The 24,004-nt window shown below is 49.0% G+C and overlaps 1 protein-coding gene across 3 annotated transcripts in view; it reads left to right on the forward strand.

Moving 5' to 3' along the window:
• The first annotated feature begins 12,572 nt into the window (after positions 1–12,572).
• ATP13A3 (ATPase 13A3) overlaps positions 12,573–24,004 on the forward strand; it is a 60,829-nt gene continuing 49,397 nt past the window's right edge. Inside the window, exons 1-2 of one of the 3 annotated variants that reach the window (XM_075098930.1) lie at positions 12,573–12,700; positions 13,911–13,964. The gene's annotated coding sequence lies outside the window, so the exon portion shown is untranslated. The other 2 variants (XM_075098931.1, XM_075098932.1) reach the window with 2 other exon arrangements.

Consider the following 24,004-nt stretch of genomic DNA (forward strand, 5'->3'; position numbering starts at 1 on the left):
GAAAGCAGAGGGCTGAGCTGTAGGTATAAGGAGATGTGCAGGAATCAGGACAGCAGCAACTTTGGTCAGATGGTTGTGATGCTTCTTGTAGCACCTGGCAATCTGTCCCTTCTTCCTGCCTTGGGAGGCAGGACCTGGTAGCAGAGCAAAAAAGGGCACAAAGCACCATAATACCATGCAGGATTGCACATCTGTGCAGCGTGGTTTGCTGTAACCTCTCTGCCCATTCCCTGTAGCCCTCTGTGACTGGCACTAACATCTCTGGTGGAGATCACCCCTCCAGCAACCAGCATCATGCTTGGGAAAATGAAGAGCTTTTCCCCGTGCAGAGCACGCTGGAGCGTTCCCAGCACTGCTGCCAGGCCAGAACTGCTGTGGCCACATGTTGTACAAGCAGTCACACAATAAGGTTGGCTGCCTGCACCTGGTGTGGCCCCTGTGCTCCTGCCCCTCCCGCACAGGTGAACTGAGTGGGCCAGGCAGGCATCCCCCATGGGACATCACTGGGGGCTTGTGCTGGCTGTCCCGATGGCTTCACAGCTGCCTTTGGGATCTTCTCCTGCCCTGTGGCTTGCATCAAGGTTGAGCTGAGCGCCTGCTGCTCCCTGCTGTGCCGAGGCAGATGGTTTGTGGGTATCCAGACCCACTCAAGAGGCTCTTTTGGCCCTCCCAGCCCTGCTGGGGAGGGTCCCCGTGTGGCCTCGCAGCAGGGAGGAATGGAGTGATGACAGGAGTGATCTGCTCTCCTGCCTGTGGGGATGCTCTGCAGGCAGAGGTGGGCTTGTAGGCTGCTCTTGGACTTCCTGGCTCTTCAGGAGAGGATCCTCTTTGCCCTGGGACTGGGAACAATGTGCCTCCTGTTGCAATGTGTGTTTCAGGGACCAAGCTGTCCCTGGGGTCAGTCTGAGTGTCCCAGGGTCAGGATGGCTGCTGGGTCCCTTGTACTGTGGCGGCATGAAGCTGAGTGCCTTTGAAGTACCCTGCACTGCTCTCTGCACTGCTGCTCAGCAGGATCTGAGCAGCCATTGTGCAAAGCAAAACAAACCCTTCCTATCGTGTCAGAGGCTCAGAGGGTGGCTCTGCTTCCAGCTTTGGGACTGAAGAGCAAACACCCTGCCAGACCCAGCTGATAACCATCTCCCCTTGCAAAAGAGTTCAAGTCCCCTTGCCTGGCAGGTGATGTGACCTTATCAGCACTTGAAGTCTCCTGATAAAGGGATCAATCTAACTCCAACGGCATCCCCACCGGGGCTGCAAACACAATGTACGGGGCGCAGCCAAAATGAGCACAGCCGGGGCCCTGCGTGCTCTTTTGCCTTTGGGAGGGTCGCAGCTGCCCAGACCCCATGTGGCGCAGTGCCGGGGCTGGGAACAATAGCAGCCGCAGCAGTGCTGTGGCCAGGGTGGGTGATTACCAAAAACCATGTGCTTACCCCGGCTGCAACAGAGGCAATTTGTCAAAGTCCCATTTTCCTTTCCCTGATAAGATAGGACTCGCAGAGTACAATAATGCTTTCCTGAGATACAATTGTGGCTCTTCTACCCGGCACACACGCAGGGGAGGCTAATTTTGGTCTCGCTGGGCTGGCGGGGGCTGAGAGGAGGCCTCCGTCTGTGTTGGCGCTACAGTCCAAGGGGCAGAGCAGCTCTCTGAGCCCCAAAGTCCAGGACAGCCCCAGGGTCATGCTGGCTCCCACGGGCTGGCATGCTCACTCCCTGCTCCTGGAGGGTGCCACGGCTGCAGAAAGAGCTGTTACCACTAGCTTCGTGATATGGAGCTGATACGATGCAGCATGATGCCGCAGTCCTGCTGACGCGTGGTAACCCGTGCCCTGGGGTTGGGGCATCCAGGGCCACCAGCCCCCCCTTACCCTTGCAGGCACCCAGTGCATATAGCTGTACCCTCATGCCCTCTTCCCCTCCATGCTGTCCTAAAGATGGCACTGTGATGCGAGGCCAGTGTTCATGTCCTGGCAGAGGAAAGCTGCCCGTTCCCAGCTGTCTGCACCACAGCTTGCTGGCCAAGCGCAGGCAGGAAGGCAATCTCTGCTGCCTGCTACAAGGCAGTCCCTCTGTGGGCAGCTCTGGTGCAACCACAGTCTCAAGAAGAAAGCAGTAAATGGCACCACTGACGAAGTCTGACCTTATGAAATCCCTGGCCTCACTGGGAGCCGGACCTTTTAAATAATATATATAATATTTGTAGATGCTGGATCTGGCCTTTCTTGGGAGGGTTAGGAGCAGCACGCCCCTCCGGTGGAGCCGATGTTTCCATTTTGGCATATTGCTTGGGATGCACTTTCTGCGCAGGCTGAAATCTGAGCCTGAGATAGTATTATTACTATCTTCATGAACCACATTCACCAGTCTGATAATGTGACCCAACAAAAGGTCAATGGAAAAGCTAATATAATTTATTGGCTGATTTTTTAAAAAATCTAATCATCTGTTTTTCCTTTTTCCTGACCCCCCCACCCGCACCCAGTGCCCTGCTGACATTTTCCAGCCATTCCCAAAACAATGGCCAGGGTGGGAATGCTCCGAGTGGGCGCAGCTTTGGAGGAGGCTTTTCCTGAGGGGCTGCAGCCGCATCTGTCTGCTCACGCACCCCCTCCCTGAGAATTGTGCAGGGGATGCTGTGCTCAGCTGAGGTCACTGGCCTGGCCAGGGACAGGGCTGGCGCCAGGTTGGGTTTGGGCAGACATAGTGGCTTCGTGTGTTTGCTGGGCGTCCTCTGCTCCACGGGGTGACTTGAGCTCACCTGCTTTGAGCTCCAAGGAGGACCTTCACATCTACTGGTTCTGTAGCTGTGGACAGGAGGGAAGGACGGTCCAGCCAGGTCCCCAGGTGTCAGGCACAGCTGCTGGAGCAGGGTGGCCCGATGTCTTGGATGAAGCCATCAAGGGCCCCAAGATCATCCTCTCCATGTACACAGCCCTTTGGGGAGGTCTCCATCAGCACGTGCTATGCTGCCTCACGGGAAGGCTGTGGGAAGTCCCAGTGTGGTGCACAGGTGTGTGCACAAGGGTGCATTCCTCTGCATGCATGTGTGAGCAGGGAGGACTCGCTGTCATGCAAGCACCCCTCTTTGCAAAGTCCTCCCTTCAGGTTTCTCAGCCACAAAGAGCATGCTGCCGCTTGCTCAGCCCAGGGCAGAGTGCTGAAAGCTGCTTCACCCCGTAGCTACTCAGCAACCACTTCTCTCCTCATGCCTGCACTGGCTGCAGAGCCCCAAGAGGTGTCTGGAGCAATCAAGCAGCCAGATGGTTTGTCAGGGCACAACCTGTCCAGAGGAGGAAGATGAGCTTGCTTCATTAGGGTTGATCTGCAAAAGTAACCAGTCATTACTTATGCTAATACCTTAGAGATGCAAAAGAAAGGACCCCAGAGGGCAAGGGATGGTGGAAAGGATCCAGCAGCTTCTCATTCAGCAGTAGCTGATGCTTACAAATGGTGGCTTTGGAGCTGCCTCTCCGCTGAGCCATGGGAGGGAGAGCACAGGGAAACCATTTTCTGGCATGGGTTGGGGGAAGGCAAAAGCCCAGAGCTGCCCGTTTCTGTCAGGCTGCAGCACTGCTGAGCTCTGTCATGGTGCTACCATGGCCTGGCATGGAAAACCCTGGCTCCTGTCAGCAAATCACTGTCTTCCTTGGCTTCTTCGCAGGTCTCCAGGTCCAGCCGTTGCTGAGGAAACGCTGGAGAGATGGAGGGATCCCAAGCAGTATGGCTTGGAAAGCATCTTCTAAAGTTTCTAGTTTCAGAAAAGCAAAATAAGCCTCAAACATGACCTCACCTTGTGTTTTGTAAAGCTGGTTTGAGCATGTTTGTGCGTGAGGCTGGCTGTAGCCTGGGGGCTCCTTGGTCATGCAGCTCTGCCTGCTGCCCATTCTGCTTGGTGCTTTGGGCTGTCGCTGCCTGCCAGCAAACGCAGCCTCCCAGACACGGGGGAGCTGGGCTCCCAAGCTGGGGATGCTCCTCTGCCTCGCTTGGGGAGCTCAGGAAGGGAGGAGAGCTGGAGGCAAAAACCCAAGGCTGGGCTCCGTCACAGGTAGCCCTGGGTTCTTCAAGCCTTTCACAAGCAGGAGCCTTTGGATGCTGTTGTGCCCAACAGCCTAGCGCACAGGTACCCCTGGCCAAGGCCAACAGCAGACATCCCTTGTGCAGAGCTGCCTGCCTCTTGTTGCTGTGCAGTTACCAGACCGTGCTGCTTGTGTTCCCAAGGCTTACTGCTCATCCTAGAAACTGCTTTTCAGTGTCCTGTGGGTGAGCTGATCTTCTCTGGCCTTTGCACAAGACATTCTTTGCCCACCAGCACATTTAACTCCCTCTCTGTTCCAGCTGGTGCCAGGCCATGCAGGCTGGGCATGCTGGTCCTGATGGCAGCGATGCCGCTGGTCTGCGGGGCGAATTGGAGCCACTGGGGCGGCAGAGGGCATTGCAGAGGCACAGATTCTCAGACCGTAATAAACTTGTGGACTTTATCCATTTAGTTGAAACAACAGAGAAGAAAAAGTTATTAGTGACAATGACTGACAGTGGGCCAAATGACCAGGCAGCGTAACCTGCCTAGCCTCCTTCTCCAAGGCACCATGCCAAGGAGAGGAGAAGCACACAGGCTCTGACCTCTCTGAAAGCAGGCACGACCCAGCCTTGCTCTGGAGAGCACGAGGCAGAAAAAAGGCTTCTCAGCCCTCCAGTTTGTTGTAACAGCACCAACCACCGGTCTGCCGGGTGGTTTCCCAGGAGGTGCTGTGAGAACAAGGTTGCATAAGTCACTTCAGCAATAACTCTGCTTGCTCTGCCCTGGACCACACTGTTAAAATCATGTCCTGTCTCCAGGCACAGCAGGGGTTAGGAGTTGTTCCTTACCCTGGAAGCACAGGGAGATCTTTGGTTTGAGTTCTGTGAGAAGCTGTGGATGCCAGTCGTCCCCCATCCTGCCCATGTTGCATTCCTTGGTGGCACGGCAGTAAAAGGGAGATTTGTGTTTGATTCCCTGATGGGAGGGTACATAAGCTGTCTCCTCACCCTGAATTTCATTGTGCTTTAGCTCCTTACTGCATGCTTGCCCGCTCTGGGCCAGCCCCGGTCAGAAATGGCCAGGATGGTGGTCTGCATGGAACTTCAGCCTGGCCCAGGATGGCTGCAAGAGCTGCTGCTTCTCTGAAATTGATGTTGAAGGACAGAAGGTGAAAGCAAGTGTTGTATATGCTATAAAAATCAAATCCAGTTTTTTTTGTTGTTGTTGTTCAGTAGGGAAAATTTGCTATGATAAATATGTCTCGGAAACTGGGAATCCAAACAGCAATTGTTCAAAGACATTTTTCCGGTGCTGCAGATCTAAAGCTGCTCATCACAGCACAGCCCTTGTCAGGCTAAGTGTAACAGGGATCGCGTCCTCGCTTCCCGCCAAGGGTATAAAAGCAAGGCACTAATTCGCAGATCTTGAAGAATGTGCCAGTGGTATTTCAGCAGCTCTAATGCTCTGCAGCCTGTGAAGGCTGCACGGTAACTGAAAGGAAATATCTTTGTTTTAATTCACTTGGCTTTATTCCTAATTCACTCTTTGATGCCATCAGCCTGGGATAATACATTTTCAGAGATATGCTTGAAATTAAGGAAATGAGTCTGATTAAGTCCTTTAAACATACTTTGAGGGAGAAATGTACAACAATAGAGGTATTAAAGGCCCTGTTTTCAGGCATTTCTAATATGAAATCAAAACATCGCGCTGCTGGATGGTGAGGTCCGTTAGCGGTGTGCGTACATTCTTCAGCTGGAGAGGGTATCTCCTTCTCCAGCTAGGAAAGTTGCCAGAGAGCTTGAATCTGTCCTCTGTGCTGGGTGGGCAATGAGAGGCAGATTTATTTCATAACCCCTTACTTGCAGCAAATAATAAATGCACAAGCACTTGCCCTTTGCCAATTGTACTCTGCTAGGTAAAAGTGATGGTTTCTCAAGAGTCTTGCATCTGAGGCTTGCCTGCATGGTTTCTTTAGCTCTGTTTACATAGGTGCTTTATTTTTCTTGGCTGTCTTGGGGTAGTTTATCTGTAAATAAGTTACCTAGTATGGTGTTTACGCTGTCCATTGGTATGGGTGGAGCTCTCCCTTTTTACTGGAATACTTCCCAGTGAAGTCAGTAGCTTTGCAGGTACCTGCTGGGTCCCCTTGGCAATTTTTCCCTCTGGCTGGGGCAACGGCTACTAAATTCAAACCTCCTTCATAATGCCTTTGCACTGCTGTTACCACACCAGCGCTGCTGTTGTGCCCAAGGATTTCAGCCCGGCCCGGAGGCTGGATGTGACAAGCCCTGTGCAAGCCATCAGGAGACGGTGTCCTTGGTGGAGACAATCCATCAGCGAGCTTTTGGGTGCGCGCTGCATGGCAGCGTTAAGAAATAACAGAATGCAGGTGTGAAAGCAGGTAAAGGCATTCAGATCCCACTTTTCTTTAGGTATGATATGGGCTAGGTGAAGTCTGACAGTCCTATTGACTGAAAGACTTCTGCATAATTCCAAATAAAGAAGGGGGGGGGGAAGGGACAAGCACCAATAAAAAAGACGTGCCAAGTAGCTACACAGTGATTCAGTTATGGCTTTGTGGCAGCAGGGATCCAGGAGAGGAGAGGGGATGGTAACTTCTGGGGAGGGAATAGTCTTTAAAGGCCCTGAGATGTAACCTGGAGACAGGCATGACCTCCTTTACTGCTTCCCATGGCAGTCGTGGGGCTAGCAAGAAGACTGGGAAAGCACAGTATTATTTATTCCATCTGCTATAAAAAGTGACTATTTAAGATATTGTTTCAGTAAATGGAGCAATGAATTCCCCTTTCACTCTCCTGCTGAAAGCATGTGACTTATGAGATATGCTGCTATTGTAATAGAAATAACTAGCCAGGCTATTTTAAACCAAGAACTGGATGTCTGGGGAAAAGGGGGAAAAAGGATTGGGTGGCATGAGAGAAAAGAGAAGCTTCATCTGTGACAGTCTTGGGCTTTTTGTACAATTTGCTCTTTAAGCTGTTTCACAAGCTCTTCTGGCAGAGAAGTGATAATAAATTGTTTAACAACTCAGGCTTGCCAAAGTAGTTTAAGGAGCTTTCAAAGGAGACTTTTAAAGACTCGTGGCTTTCAACTGCATGTGAATCACCTTCTTGAAGACTGAAACTGTAACTGCAGGCTGCTAACCACTCTTTCTTGGGTCGCCATATACCTGTCTGTGCTTCCACAAGCTCTGGCACTCAGTTCAAGAGTCAGATGTTCCCATGCAGACCCCATGCCCACGTCCCAGAGCCCAGTGCAGCAGCAATGCCATTGTTGTTGCCAACCTACTGAACTTGAAAATCTCAGCTGGCAGAGCCTGCAAGCAACTGAGGTTCAGGAAAACAAATAAAGGTAGGAGGACAAAAGACACGTCCACCCACAGCCAATTCCTTCCCCTCTGTGACTTGGGGAAGGCATGGAGACTTATCCATTCTCAGCCCCTTTTCTTATAAGGCTCTTTTTATTTGCCTAAGGATGTATGGGGATTAGACAGAGAGGGCCATGGGGACTTCATCCCCTAAGCATGTAACACCCTTGCCAGGCAAGTCAAACAAACAAGGCCAGAGATGTCCCACAGGAGGCCTCACGGCTGTCCCCGGAGAGGGCTTGGTGGCATGGGACCAGCAGAGGTGTGCCTGTAGCATTGTAGCGTCTGGGACCAGATGTGGCCAGCTGGGCGCCTGTGCACTGCAGAGGTGGGCCTGTAACCTCCTCTGAGCTAAGGCACATATTTATACAGCCCTACCAGAAAAGGCAGGGTGGAACATGCTAATATACACACATTAAAGAGACTGAATAAATAAACAGTAGGTCTTGATTTATTTTCTCTGCTACTTGGATATCTTAGGTTTGGCACAAGATAGATTTTGTACACAAATGTGATCTCCAGATAGGGTCTTGTCCTGGCTGGTTTAGAAATCATGTGCAAAGGAGAAAAATCTTTGCAAGTGTTCTTAAAGCAAAATGATTTTTACACTGTGTACTGCTGAAGCATGTGAAATCCTTGGCCCCTGTCGGCTGGGTAATATACAGCAGGTAACAAAGCGAGTCTCTGCCCTGAAGGATTTACAGTTTAAGATGAGAGATAACAGTGGATACAGTCACACTGGGAAAGCACATAAAATATTATTACTCAGCCTGAGACTCACTAAATGCTGCAGACATAATGAGCATCGCTCAGCACATCTGTGCCGCCGTCTGGGAGAGTGCAGGGTTTGGTGGGGCAAAGCTGGACACGGAGAACAGTGTACACCCTTGACACTTTGGAAAAGGTAGTGGGAGGGAGCAGTTGAGAAACATCACCTATGCAAAATGTTCTAGTCACAGAAAGTTGTAAGTTTTACTGTGGGACCTGTACCCAGCTCAAGTTCAGGTGGAATATATGTGACTATGAAATCAAAACAGTCACGGGAAGCCCATTAAGAAAGGCTGCTGGGAGTGACCTAAGCAGGCTGTTACAGCTCCTCCTTCCTCAAGCCCCATGCTGCTTGCCTGCTCCCACCTTACTGAGCAAAGTCTTGAGGAATTACACTAGCTGTGACCAGCCGTAACATTTCCAGAAGCGGTGACAGTGCGGGACTGTGTGCTCTGGCTCACTTCTTCCTGTCAACCAGCCTCACTAAGGTGAACTGAACAGAGGAAAAACTGTTATTTGCCTTGTAATTTTTTCTTATTCTTATTCCTACCAGGCTGAACACCTGATATTTTGAAGGCACCAAACACCATGATTTCTATGTAGGTCATAACTCAGGATGCCCTGTGACCCTTCTTTTCCCTAGAGAAGCTGCAGCCAGCAGTGCTGCAGGGGAGCAGTGCTTGCCAAGCACTTCCAGTGGTTCAAACCAGCGTGAACGCCTGGAAAGCAGCTGAGAAACAGCTTAAGGTGATGGGTGGAGGGAACGTGCCAACCACAAAATTAATCTCTGAATTAATAAAAGCAGGCATGGTTTGAGGTTTGTGAAGCAATAAACAAGTTCAGGTTTGCCAGAGACTGAAAAAGAAAAGCAATTAGGTGTTAAGGGAAACCTTTTAATGGGGGTAAAGATAATACAGTAGAGTATGCAATGGGTTGAAAAATGTGACGAGAAATTAACCTTTAATTGAAAAATGACTGAAGGAATTTTGACGAAGAACACAGAAATGTATGTATCAAAGCAAATCTTTCTATTTTTGCTACTAATAGGGAACGACAGAATAAGAACTTCTGTTTAATAGCACTAATAACGTAATAATATTTTTACTGTAAGTCACATGGTAGACTCCCTTCACCAGTCAATGCTTAATCCAAAGAAATCTCCTCTTTGGCTTCCCCTCATCATAGTCATGTTTCTGGGTCTGTAGGGATGTCTGCTATTTCTACTTATGAGGTTTGCCTCTGTTTTTCTCTTTCCATCAATACCCAGGTGGAATGGTACCCATTTCAATCTCCCTGCCTTTGAATGAGTCTACTGGGGACACTGCTGCCAAGCTTGCAAGGCTAAAAGCAGTTATGAGCAAAAGCGAGCCTGAGGAAATACTTCAGTGCGATCTGAATGGAAATTGGGGGAGTTCTTCATCCATGTGTTATTGCTCGCAATTTCAGCGTCACAAAAGGAGGCTTTTCTGATTTTAAAATGAAACAAAACATCCTGCTCAAAAGGGGAGGTATAGGCAACAATAAAGAATTGTATATGGGTGGAAATTTGGCAAGCTGATAGCAATGGGTTAGATCAACAGTTTCGAAACAGGAGTAATGAATTAGGGATATTCAGTGAAAAAATATATATGGCCAATACAATTGATCACGACCCAGTGGTGTTTCCTTGAGGTATAAAGAAAATCCCAGCAGTGATGTCGGCTGGATGTTAGACAAAGACAATAACAATTCAGTGAAAAAAAAAAAAGCTGAAACTACTCAGTAATTTTTATTGTCTTTGTTTGGAAAGTGGACAGAACGATGTCCCCATTTTTTATGGGGACATTTTTTAATGGGGGGGTTTTGTCTTTGTCTTTTTGTCTTCCACGTGCAACCGGAGTGAATGAAAATCTCTGGTTAATACCCGCCTTTAAAGCTTGCAGGCAAAAGTTTTTTAAAAAATGCCTGAGAAGATCACCAGTCACCAAACCCTTAGTACTGATTTCTCAGCAAATACTGCATCACTGAATTTCCAGAGATTCAGGGGAAGAAACTGTTGAGTCAACGTATAAAAACCAGTAACTGATGTGTCCCAGGTAAGCAGGAACGGAAGCTTGGCTAGGCTGACACCAACCTTTGGCAAAATCGGTGAGGAGGGCAACAAAGCATGCAGTGAACGCAAAATTAAACTACAATAGTACTAGAGTTAACACGTTAACAGAAAATAGATTGGTTTACTTTTTTTTTTTTTGAGTAGAAGAAGGCAACCACTCTGATTTGAGCCAGAGCAGCTCAGTATTATGCCTAATCCATGGGTGGCTGCCAGAAGGGGCAGGTTTGTTTCTCCTTTTCCTCTCATGCTCCTAAATAGTAGTCATGTGTCTGCCTGGTGAATCAGTTCAACTCACTGGTCCAACTGAAAATGATGCCTTTTCTTTTCTTTTTATTATTGGCAGAGCTTCCTGATGGATCCCTGTGCTGGGCTGACTTACCTCAGAGCTGGGGGGTCATTGAAGCTGGTGTGGGAAGCCGAGAGTGCTGCTGGCACAATGGGGTGCTCTGCCAGGTGGATGTAGCCCCTGTTCAGTCACTGCTGGGGTTGCATGTGATGAGATATAACGGTCAACGGCCGCCTTAATCTGCAACGGAGGAGAACTACTGGAAAAAAAATAGTACTATGTGAAAGTAAATATAGACAGTGTTGTGGTTTACAGACCCCCTAAATGGTTTACAGCGTTCTTCAAAATCTTTAACTGATGCATCTGAAAACTTAACCCGCCATCCACCTGAGGGTATGTTTAGTGAAGTCACGCAGGTGTCCCTTCTTGCCTTTACACTATTGATTACCTTTATGTGTTACCTGGAAGCAGTAAAAATAATTCCTGATAATGTGTCTGGAGAGATGCATAAGTCAGTGGGACAGGGACGGAGTGGGCCGTCAGGCATGCTGCCCTAGCTGGCTCTCTTGGCTGGGCGTTTCTGAGCAATGCAAATTTTATAAAATTAAACACCGGCTTCTAGTCACTGAGAGCACAGCGCGCACAAGTCCCAGCTGAGCACGCCATGGAGAGCAGTGACACGGGAGAAGGCTGCTGATGAGGAAGATACGGGCAGCTGAGCACTGGGCATGTTCCTTGGACACCATTACATTTCCAGATAAGCGTATCATTAGCTGGCAGCAAAGGTATTTCACATAAGTAGAGATGGGTTATTAAAGGCAGGTTGTATCTGACAGTGGCGTGTGCAAATCCCTTGTCACTCCTGTCAGATTGAGGGGAAGAGGAGCTGACCCTCCTGCTGGTTTTTTTAAACAGGGGGGCCTGGATTGTGTCCCAGCCCTAGCCTGGGGTCTGTGAGGGAGCCCCTCGGCGGGTGGTGCCTCTGCTGGGACATCCCAGGGTGTGCTGAGGGACGCTCACCTCTTACAGGGAGGTTTCCATGAGCTGTTCTCCACCCTCCGTCGCCACTGTGTAACATACGGAGTGGTTGTACAAAGTTATATAGTGGCCCGCTCCTGTGGGTGCTGGGGTTGACTGCCAAGCCCACGATGCATGAACGCCTGTGCTGGATGGGGTCGGTTCCTCCCACAGAGGCTTTAAAGCGCTTGGCCCAGCAGCGGGGTCCCATGCCTGCAGCGCTGCTCCCCATCCCACGGCGACTGAGGACTGGGGGATCCCAGGACGGTCACTTGAGGAGCTGGCCCCCGGCTCCATGGGGATGTCTGCCCTGCAGCTTTGAGGGGCAATGTCCAGCTCCCCAGCCCCTGCAGGATGCCCCACAACCAGCACCGTGGCCTGAGGGACCCCCACGAGCCTCCGCTCCCACGCTGGTGTGAGGCCTTGCAGCCCACTGCCCACTGCCAACCCTGGCCAAGACAAAGACTCCGGCGCTGCCCCATGTCTGGGGGTCTCCGGAGAGCTCCACCCCTGCTCCCGGAGGGGAAAGTGCTTCCCTGGGCCCCACTGCCCCACAGCCCCACTGTCCTGCCCCACAGAGCTCCCACAGCCATGCCTCCCACAGCCATGTCCCCCACAGCCATGGCCCCCCATAGCCATGGCCTCCATAGCTATGTGCCCCCACAGCCGTCTCCCCCATAGCCATGTCCCCACAGCCATGCCCCCTACAGCCACGTCCCCCCATGGCCGTGACCCCCCGTAACCATGCTCCCCCCTCCAAGACCCCCCCTTGCCCCCACCCCCCGTGCGTCTCCCCTGCCCCGCCCCTGCCCAAACCCCGCCCCCTCCCCGGGCGAGGCCCCGCCCCTCCTCCGGCCCCGCCCAGCCCTGGAGCCGCGGCACCCGCTCTTCCGGCGCGTGACCGGGGTGGTGTGGGGGTGGCGTCACTTCCGCGCCCCTCCCTGCCCCCGCCCAGCGCGGCCGGCGCGTGGAGCCGGTTGGCGGCGGAGCCGGTCGCGCCGCGCACGAGGCAGCCGCGGTCGCGCCGCCGGGCTGGCGGGGGGGGGGCGGGGGAGAGCCGGTCCCGCGCCCGCTCGGGTCCCGCGCCCGCCCCGCCGGCATGGGGCTCGGCTGGGGGCGCCACCGGTGAGTGGGGCCGCGGGGCGGCGCGGCGCGGCCGGCAGGTGAGGGAGGGCCGCGGACTGTGCCGGGCCGCACCGGGCCGGGCCTCCATCGGCAGCCGTAGCCCCGCGCCTGGGCTCGGTGGGGCCGCCAGCATCGCCCTGCAGCCGCTCCGGCTGCTCGCAGCGGCCCGGCCCTCCCAGGCGCGGGGGTCGTGGCGGGGCCTCCGCCCGTCCCCCCCACCCCTGCAATAGCGGCCCCCGGCGCCCTCGCAGCCGGTCCCGCGGCTGGGGCCGCCCGGGGCGGAGCGGGAGCGGCCGCCCGGGATTCCCCGGCCGCCGGTCTGCCGACACGTGGGGCACCGGCCCGGCGGCCCGCCCGTCCCTTCCCGCCGCCCGGCCGGGTCTAGCAGCCCCGGGCCCGCTGGGGCACCGCCGGCAGTCGGGCCGGAGTCCCAACCCTGCCCTGCCCGCAGCCCGGCCCTGCTCACCGGGCACGGACCCCCGAACCCCAGCCGCTTGGGCAGAGCTCGGCGGGGAGCGTCCGTGGCCGCGTCCCGAGGATGAAACTTTCCCGGCAAAGTGCAAGAAAAGGGCTCAGGGCGCCTCGTCCGTTTTCAGCGGATGAGTGCGGGCGTTACGCCGCCGGCGGCAGGGGCTGCGGGGCGCCCCTCGGCCCGCCGAGCTGGCCATGGCGGTGGCACGCTGCAGGCGCCTCTGACAGCCGCCGCCTCCCAGGGAGGGGGCCTGCTTGTGCAGGGGCAAGCGACTGCCAGCTGAGAGCTGAAACGGAATTGACAAGGCAGTTTTAAAACCTGCCTTGGTGCTTAAGGTGATGAGGAAGAATTTGGGTGTCCGCAGTATTTGCTCTAAAAGCCTGCGGCTGCCAGCGGTGCTCCGGCTTGCCGGCCGGGTCGGTGCGTCCCTGCAGGTGCTGCAGTTGGAGGGACGGGCGACACCGTCTCCCTCCGCTGAGGTAGTGCAGCTTCCAGCAGCGGGAGATTGCTGACTCTGAGCTGCTCGAACGTGAGCGCCGGCAGTTGTCCGGCCGCGCCAACAGGCTGCTTCCTCTTCATCTGAGCTTGCTGAGAATTTTGTTTCAGTTCTAGAATTTGTTAACGTGTTTTATTCGCTATATGTGCTGGCATACTGTATGGTGTTTTCTTAGCTAGGGCCGTTAAGATTAAGTTTCATTACACCTATTTGTTCTTCTGACTGTATTTTTTTTATTGTAGGTGACTCAGCCGTTGTGTGTCTGAGATTTGTCCACACACTGACTCTTCAGACAGGTTAGCTATGTTTTTCTGCCATCAGTTCCATCATAACTGAAAATATTGCTACTTTTACCTTTTATTGAAGTAAAGCTGACTTTTGCACCGCACTGTGTTATCTCTTGTATTGATTCTCTTGAAGTTGTGGAGAAACAGCTTTTTTGGCATCATCTAGATGTACCCTGTGGTGTAAGTCAGGCCCTCACAGACATAGTGTCCGCGTCGCAGTGTCACCGGTGACAGCGGTAGATGTGGGCTGCATGTACCCTGAGGAGACATTTGGGTGGGTAGCGTGACAGTAAGGGCCACCTGCTGCTAGTTTTGAAAGCTGCTTTTTCTTGCTGGCTAGTTACAAATGTAACTTTACATAAAGTTTAAAGATGGTGTACTGTGTAGCCTTTGAACTGAATAATTGGCTTAGAAATCTGTTGGTGCTGACTTAACTCTCCTGACTAATACGAAGTGTATTGTTAAGATGGCTTGGGGAAATAAAGATGTGTATTGTTGGTGCAGTCACCTGTGAGGAAGAACGCTGGTTTCTGGCAGCATGCAATGTTCCAGCGTGAGCGCCTAGGTCAGCTAGGAAAAACTGATGTGCTCCAAAGCATTCAGCTTTTGAAGTGCTTCTGAAAATGGGTGAGAGGGGTGATCTTGCTAACTTTGGTTTTGGCCAAAGCTGACTGTCCATGCTGCAAGGAGGAGAAAGCAGTGAAAGGGATCTGAGCGATTCTGCAGGCTCTGTCTCCAGCATTGCTGCTGGACAGCAGCTGCCGCCTTGCTGAATGCCTCCCAGGAGCAGCGGTGCTGCTCTGCGTGCCCCGCTTAGTGTCTCCCAGTGGTGCTCTCTGGACTTCGAGCTCATTATGCTCCCACCCTTTAATTTTTTTGTTAGTTGTCTTCTAGAGTCAAGTGTCTCTTCCTGTATTTCTTTTTCATTCATCCCTTTCTCCTCTAGGGAGGGCTTGATGCCTTGGGTGGGCGCTAATTCATCCCTAAGCTGAGGAGTGAGGGCGGAAGTGTCCGAGCTGCTGGTCGGGCAGTGCACGGTGCCTGGTGGGGGAGGGTGGGGGCTGCCTAGCGGAGTGGGAAGTTGCATCATGATGGCTCAATCATGAGTACGATTGAGAAACTTTGTGATTCAGTCCTCGTCTGCTAGCGTGCCATGTGACAGGCATGGTGCATGAGACAAGCGGTTTTGCTGTGGTCCTAATAAATTATTTTAAAAAAGAAATAAAAAAGTCTGTATTGACATGGAGCCCTCAGGTGAATTTTTCTCATTTGCCTCGAGGATGTAGTATCCTCACTGTCTTCTGTGTGGCATATAAAACAGTCAACAAGACACAGATTTTCAGTGGTATAGACAGAAATTCCATTTATTCTGTGGGAGTAAAATTATCGTTTTATTGTTACAGCCAGGTCCAAGTGGGTTGCCCAGGTCATAGAGGGAATCTGTACTAGAACTGGGGGCTGATGTGGAAAGGCCAGGTTTTCATGAAGCATCTTGACCATTGCACTGCTGTTCCTTTTTCTAGCAATCTTCAGATGCTGTTTGTTTTATTCCTGTAAAATACCAACAGTGGATTACTTTGACTTAGCTTGTCCAAGGTCTGTTGTAGGAATTATTACTTCTGGTGTCAAGAATGCCTGAGTTGAGTGGTACACTTAAGCATCTTTAAGAGCAGGCCAGGCAGAACTGTTCTAACACTGTCCTTGTTAAATGCCTGTCTGGTATGAACTTGATGGTAGCTGCCATGGAGGCAAGAGGTTTCATTCCTTTAGTGTCCTTTAGTTAATTCTTCTAAAATTCTGAGTTTTGGAAATTAGAAAAAAGGGCTCCCTTAGATTTCATCTTCTCACTGCCCAAACAGTATCAGGGTAATGTGAAAATGTATGCTTCTGCAGTGTACATTAAGCCATTCAAAAGATGAGTCTCAAAGGCTTGCGTTGGAGAACTGAGTGTGTGTGTGTGTAAGTGTCTGCTTTTTTGGGCGGGGATTACTGGTCTCCACAGCATGGAGTCTAGTATGGCCAAGCCTGCATTGGATCTATAGGCATGGTGTTGTGCAAATTAGTAGTCTTTTTGTTCTTCCAGTGGCGCAAAAAACCCGACATTCTGACTAGTGCTTGGGTCTGATTATGTTTAGCATGGTAGAGTTTGTACAAAACAAATCCTAGGTCAAAAATCCTAATTTCCCAATTAGACATTTAAAAAAAATTTTTAAATAACGGTAATGCTAAAGGGTTTCCCTTTCACCACTACACAATGAGCTAAAAATAGTTTTCATTCATAAAAAAGCTACTTCCTTTGTTAAATAATCTGCTTAGCAGAGAACAAAAGTTCAGTTTGTAGTAAACTGTAGTTGTATTATAGCTTCAAGTCTGACACCTTTATTCCTGATTGGAATAAGACCGTAAACTTTAATCTTTGGTAGCTGAAAGGCAGGCTTAAAAAAAAGACGGGTGATATGCAGTTACACTTCAGGAGTTATGGGTGCGGTCCACACAAAAATCTGAAGTGCTGTATGTTGCTGCTCCTTTTCTAAAACACGTGACTTCAGCACCATCTGGATGGAGCGCTGTGCGTGGATTGGGATTGGGAAGGGGATCTCTGTGGCCGTGGAGTCTAGCTGCTTGCTCTGAAGTGATGCAGGTCCACTTCCAGGTACTGGAAATGGTAGCAAGTGGAGAATGTATGTATCTCCAGAAGGTGTAGAACATTTAAAGTGCTCGGTGCCTGTTTTCTTGTCCTGTCTAACGTAGTGTCATGCAAGTGCTTAATCTTATTAATACTTGTGATAAGGTGGTATTGTACACTAGAGCGTATTTCCCTTAGATGTTCTTGTGTCAGCTGGCCCCGATTAGCTTCACTGTGTGATTCTCAAAACAGCTCAAAAAATGCAAAAATATTATCTAGAAATAATCAGAAGTACTAGAAGGTTGGCAAAAGATGAGTCTTCAGAGAGTTATACTGGAAGTGAGCTCAGAAACAGTTCACTTCTCATTTTTTTCCATCAGCTGAGATTAATAGGCAAACATTCTGTTTTCAAGTGCTTGGAAGATAACTATGAGAGTAACAGCATGAACTGATTTGTGGGAAGACTAATTGCATCCAAAGTCTAATGCTGTTTTACTGCAGAGCAGAAGGCTTTGTGGCTATGGCAGAAGCAGGGGGGGTCTTGTCTCCTGATTGATCGATTTATTTGTTTAGTAAGGTTTTCCACATTTTAATGGCGTCGTAAGTAAATGGAAACATGATCTGGGGGAAGTAGTCTAGGAAACATACAAAACTGGGTAGATGATCCTATTCAGAGAACAGTAATTATTGATTTAGAGTTGAAATGAGAGGTTATGTTGAAGGGTTCTGTCCTGGGTGTGGTTGCCTTTAATGGAAGTGTCAGTCAACTGGCTGATTAAATGTGCTTATTAAATTCTCAGGGACTGTGTGTTAGAGGACATGATGAGAGATCAAAATAACCTGAAAAATAGGATGAAATTCAATAGGGACAAAGGCAGAGTGCTGCACTTAGGGAGGAATTGTCAGCTGTGCAAATGCAGGGTGAGGAATAACGGGTTAGGTACTAGAAAAAGGACCTGGGGGTGTACTGGATCACAAGTTGAACATGAGTCAGCGTCATGCTATTTGCAGAAAAGGCAAATATCTTACTGGGATGGTTAAACGGGAGAATTGTCTGAGAGATGTAAAGTTTAAATCTGTTGGCTTTATTTGCTGTTGGTATACTCTGCAGTGCACAGACAGCATCTGTTTTGGGTGCCAGAATTCAAAGAGTTCAGAGGAGAGAAATGTAAATGATCAGAGTCCAAGGACAAAACTTTATAAAGTTGGAAGAAAATCTGAGTTATTTTGGCAAGAGGTGAGGAGGTTAAGGGCAATGTAAGATATTTTAAGTGTTTAAGATCTGTAAAAAGGAAATGCTATTTTCAATGACTGTGATGGGCAGTTGAAATGGGATTAAAGTTTCATCAAGGAAAACACCAAATAAACTTTTAACTTTCTCACAGCAAAAATGGTACTTTAAGAAGTCTTTTATTGGTGGCCATTAAGAGCAAGTTCATGTGTTGAGAAAGACAAGTATAGTTGTGTTAGGTTGTGGAATAGACTAAACTCTCTGATGTCCCTTTCATCTCATTTTATAGGATTCTGGTGTTAGCCTGTCAAGTTTAGGCAAATGAGGGGGAAATACACAGGATTCTCTTTGTCCATCGCTTGGGCATATCACGTGGGTTTGGACCTTGCACAGGTTCATATGGCTAGATCGTGGTGCTTATATCAGTTTGGAAACATACGGTGTTCTGGATGTTACTCTTTTTGGGATGCTGTCTCTTGCAAATGGAGCTAATTTTCTTGTGCTGTTGGGATGTTCTAAACCTGTGGTAGAGGTACTACAGGATGGCAAGGTGTGGGTGTGTGTGACTTCAGCGTAGCAGAGCATTGGGGAACTTTCAATAATTTTAGTAGTCTCAGTAGCTTCAGATTACTACTTTAGACTTTAGATGGTAATCCTAATGCTTCTGATCCATACTTAGAAAGGTCCAATTTTGGCTTTGAAGGTCTCTTTGAAGGACACGTACTTTGGGATATTTACCAGTACAGGCAGCCTAAGTGAGGATGGATGGATTTCAAAGTGGGAAGTCCAACTGCAAGTCTAGCCATGCTATTTTACTTATTATTTTCATGCACTCTTAAAATTGCTTTTGACTGCAGTAGACTACATGACAAAATAAAGGATCCAACTATTACTTCTATTTCAGTGATTTGTAAGATTACTGGGATGTGTGGAAACATTTAAATGAATCCTGTGCATTTTGCTGTCATACCATGTCTCCAAATCAATGAAGAAATATACAGTTTCCTTTGTGAAATCTGGCCTTAAGATCTGCCACAATGTTTAATGTCAGCAATAGCAAGAGCTTATCTTCTGGAGGATGTTTAATGCAGTAGGAGATAGTAGGAGCTGAAATTTCAGTGATGTAGATCAGGGTTGGCTTCCGATGTGGTAATTGTAGGGTATGTTGGCAGTTAGGTTGAGTTACCTGCTTGACTTTACCTTCACCCTGTAGTAGGATTTATTTAACTGTATAACTTTTGGGTACAGATAAATTTCCTGAAAAACCTTATTGTTGAATTGCTAGAGAATTCTTTCTCTGAGCAGAAGGAAGACAGAGGAACTGTTTTTATCTTAGAGGAGTGGAGGAATCTTAACATATCTGCCATTGTCACTAAGTTGTGAAGGCTTGATCCAAAGCCCAGTGAATTCAAAGGGTTGTTCCATTGGCTTGAGCAGTCTTTGGCTGAGGGTGCTGCTGTCTAAAACTGGTTCTTCTGTCACTATAACAGTACTCCAGATCTGACAAGCCAACAAAAAGTTGCTTTCAGACCAACTGGTAATTCAAACAGGAACATAAAAGGGCTGTCAAATGTGCAGTCTTGCAGAGTGCATTCTTTGGATTAACCCTACCTTCAGCTGGTCCATTTGCCAAGGACCAGAAAAAAATTTAGTGTTTCAAGAGAGGGTCTTGATATTACTTTCCTGCAGCATAGCTGTGTTTTATTACTAGAGTCAATCACTGAGCCTTAATACTGGCAATATTGAAGACCTGTGGTGCGAAAAGAAGTAATGGTTTTGACTCCATTTTGGACAGCCAGGCTTTAAATGCCAGCAGTGTATGGATGAAACACAGCTGCTGCCTATTTGTTGTACAGTTGTACTGCTGTGACAGTTTTCTAGGGCTTGGGTGAGATCAACCCATGGTGAAGAGCATGCGTCTGGAGCAGAGGCAGATGTAATGTGTCTGAGTGAACAGAAGCACTTGGAAAACCCCTCTTGTGCAGTCTCTGTTGGTTGAATGCATACTTGGGCTCCTGACTTCCAAAGCTTCATTAGTTCATCTACAAATCTTATTTTTATTTGAAATACAAATTGCATTTTCTTATGACTGTGTCTGTTCCAGCAGAAATAGCTTTATTAGAGTAATAAACAGGCAAAAATTTAGGAACACACATAATGCTTCACCACAGAAATTGTATGCCTTTTGTACGGGGAGAGTACAATGAAAAATAACTCACGATCTTGTTAGCTTGACAGAGTGCTTATTCTATATAGCAAGCAAGCGTAGGTATCCCTGTAGTGCCCTTCCCTGGGCCACCCTTTCCTTTATCCAGCAACATCCCTTCCCCAGAGAGACAGCTTTTGTCAGTAGCAAGACTGCTGGCATTAATTGCTTTCTGAGCATACATTATGAAGGATTTTTGTGCCTCAAGCTGGTAGTGGACTGCTAGTAGCATTTGTAACACCAGTTCTTGGCCTGTGGTCATTTCAGTAGTGATTATCTGGTGCGTTAAATTGCTGCTGTCTCTTTGCTAGAGATTGCTGGTCCACTGAACGCCAGTGGTAGAATGGATCATAGGAATGTCTTGTGCAGATTTCAGTGCAAAATGTTTTGAATTTGCATAGTCTGCATCTTGCACGTGGAACAAACAGATTGCCTCAGTTTCTTCTGATTGCTGTTACCCTCTGATGGTGTGAATGTCTGGGAAGCAACGGTATATTAAATGCCACGATTGCCTGTCCAGCTGAAGGCAGGCAACGCTTGTTATATGTAACATTGGTGGATGTGGTAGGAGAACTATAGTCAGACAGTAGTTGTGCTGGTTGATTAGCCACTGTCAACAGAAGCTGTATCAGGTTGAGAGTGTTTTAGTGTGCATCCTGAGAAAATGCTTTCCATTGACTTACTGCTAAATTGGAAGTAGTTCACCTTTTGTAAAGCTCATTTTCCTTGCAGACTGTAATTTTTGACATTGTGAGCATCGAGTTATACCTAGGCAGTTGAGTTTGTGAAGATCATGGGGCAGTATTTTGTGGTGAGTCACCTGCTCGGTGTTCACTGTCTCCTGACATCTTATCTTTGCTAGATTCCTGAAGTGTGTGTGTGTGTTATATCTATGCTTTCCTCCATCAGGAAACATCCTCATTCCTTAGATGCTAATTTTGATTTTAGCTAAGTTAGTATTTCTTAATTTTGAGAGTGTGGCAGTGTATCTATTAAATACAGCTATGAAAATAGGCTTAATACAGAATCACAGAACAGTAGGGTTGGAAGGCACCTCTGGAGTTCATCTTGTCCAACCCCCTTGCTTGAGCAGGGGCACCCAGAGCAGGGGGCACAGGAATGCATCCAGTCAGGTTTTTAATGTCTCCAGGGAAGGAGACTCCACAACCTCTCTGGACAGCCTCTTCCACTGCTCTGTCACTCTCAAGTAAAGAAGTTTTTTCTCATATTGAGGTGGAACTTCCTGTGTTCCAGCTTGTGCCCATTGCCCCTTGTTCTGTCGTTGGGCACTAATAAAAAGAGCCTAGTCCCATCATCCTGACACCTACCCTTTAGATATTTATAGGTATTTATGAAATCCCCTCTCAGACTTCTCTTGTCTAGGCTGAATAAACCCAGGTCTCTCAGCCTTTCCTCGTAAGGGAGATGCTCCAGTCCCCTGATCATCTTGGTAGCTCTCCGTTGGACTAGCTCAAGCAGTTCCACATCCTTCTTAAACTGGGGGGCCCAGAACTGGACACAGCACTCCAAATGTGGCCTCACTAGGGCAGAGTAGAGGGGGAGGATAATGTCTCTCGACCTGCTGGCCACATTCCTTTTAATGCAGCCCAGGATATTGTTGGCCTTCTTGGCCCCAAGGGCACGGTGCTGGCTCGTGGTGAGCTTGCTGTCCTCCAGCACTCCCAGGTCCTTGTCAACAGAGCCGCTTTCCAGTAGCTCAGCCCCCAGCCTGTACTGGTGCATGGGATTGTTCCTCCCCAGGGGCAGGACCTTGCACTTGCTCTTGTTGAATTTCATGAGGTTCCCCTCGGCCCAGCTCTCCAGCCTGTCCAGGTCTCGCTGGGTGGCAGCCCAGCCTTCTGGCGTATCAGCCATTCCTCCCAGCTCGGTATCATCAGCAAAATTGCTGAGGGTGCGCTCTGTCCCTTTGTCCAGGTCATTGATGAATATGTTGATCAGGACTGGACCCAGCACAGACCCCTGTGGAACACGACTAGTGACAGGCCTCCATCCAAACTCTGCTCCATCGATCACAAACCTCTGAGTTCTGCTGTTCAGCCAGTTCTCTGTCCACCTCACTGTCCACTCATCCAACCCACACTCCCTTAGCTTGCCTCTGAGGAGGCTATGGGAGACAGTGTCGAATGCCTTACTGAAGTCGAGATAGACAACATCTACTGCTCTCCCTTTGTCGACCCAGCCAGTCATGCCATCATAGAAGCCTTTCAGGTTGGTCAAGCATGATCTTCCCTTGGTGAATCCATGTTGACTGTTTCTGATAACCTTCTTGTCCTCTGCATGCCTGAAGATGATGTCCAGGATGAACTGCTCCATCACCTTTCTGGGGATGGTGGTGAGGCTGACTGGCCTATAGTTCCCCAGGTCTTCCTTCTTGCCCTTTTTGAAGATTGGAGTGACATTTGCTGTCCTCCAGTCCTCGGGCACCTCTCCTGTCCTCCATGACCTTTCAAAGATGATGGAGAGTGGCTCAGCAAGAACATCCGCCAGCTCCCTCAGCACTTGCGGGTGCATCCCTTCGGGGCCCATGGATTTGCAAGGATCCAGTTTGCATAGGTGATCTCTGACCCAATCCTTCTCAACCAACAGTAAGTCTTCCCTTCTCCAGATTTGTCCTCTCCTCTCTTGGGGTTGAGATGCCTGAGGGCCAGCCTTAGCAGTAAAGGCCAAGGCAAAGAAGGCATTCGGTAACATCGCCTTCTCTGCATCCTGTGTCACCAGGGCCCCTTCCTTGTTCAGCAGTGGGCCCACTGTGTCCCCAGTCTTCCTTTTACTGCTGATGTATTTAAAGCAGCCCTTCTTATCTTTGACATGCATTGCCGGATTTCATTCCAAGTGGGCCTTGGCCTGCCTCATCACATCTCTAAATACCTATAACATCAACTTCAAAGATAGTATAAATACAGTAACTTGTGCCTGATTCCATTCTTAATATTCCATAGAAATAATGTTCAGAGCTTCAGGCTTTTTCAAAACCTTTTGATTGTTTTGCTTTCATTCAGAAAAAGTAGTTGGTTGTGAATTTCCTGAGTGCTGTGGCCAAGGAGGAACCAAGGTGCATATTCATGCAGCAAGTTGTGATAGTGTTGCAGTCAGGTCTTTCCTAAGTTATTTTGTTCTACCTTGATAAATGAAGGTGTTTTTTACAACTGTGGTGGTTTGCAGGTAACATGGGAGTTAAGTTAATGTCTGTCAGAAAGTTGCATGTGTGGATTTCTAACTGTATTAATTACTTGTTTGCTAGGATTATTACTGGTTTGCTGGATAAAGTCTACTGCATCTGGATCTGGCTCCTCTGCTGTAGTTTCTATAAGGAGCATATAAGTTTGAGGACTCTGCAGAGACTCTACAAGGGGTTTAGTTTATGCCTAAGTCATATGATCCTGTTGAAGCTTCAGGGTGAGGTGCCAGCTTTGACAGAGCTGCCCTGTGGTCACTTTTATGGAAACTGTGAATGTCTACCCCCTCTTCCTCTGTGTAGAAAAGCAGGGTAAAAAAAAAACAAACATTGCTTGCTTTGTGTTTGAAGTGTTTTCAGATATAGTCTGTGCTCTGCCCTTGATCCCTTTACTGTGAGGTTCAAAATGTAAGACAGGGTTGGGGATTTGGATGCTGTGGCACCATCTGGAACAGAAGCATTGTCTTCATCCTGTAAACCAGAAATCCAGAAAGACCTGTGCTCGTCAGAAATGGCATGTGGGGATAGTCCTGATGAGAACTTCTCATGTTCTAGAGAGATTTCAGGGATCTGGGACTTGAGGATGAGGGATGAGGAATTTAGTGCTTATATAGTTGGAAGTTTAATTCCATGATAACTTATGAAAAGTCATTCAAATGTTTGTTTTAAATCTCTCGTCTTGTGAGCTACTATTGTTCAGACATTCTTGTATGAAAACATACTGGTTATGGTAAGTGGAATTGCAGACTTGCAGGATGGTTGAAGTTGAAAGAGTCCTCTGGAGGTCATC

Source organism: Phalacrocorax aristotelis, chromosome 7 (assembly GCF_949628215.1).
Source record: "Phalacrocorax aristotelis chromosome 7, bGulAri2.1, whole genome shotgun sequence".
In the NCBI taxonomy this organism is placed as follows: Eukaryota; Metazoa; Chordata; class Aves; order Suliformes; family Phalacrocoracidae; genus Phalacrocorax; species Phalacrocorax aristotelis.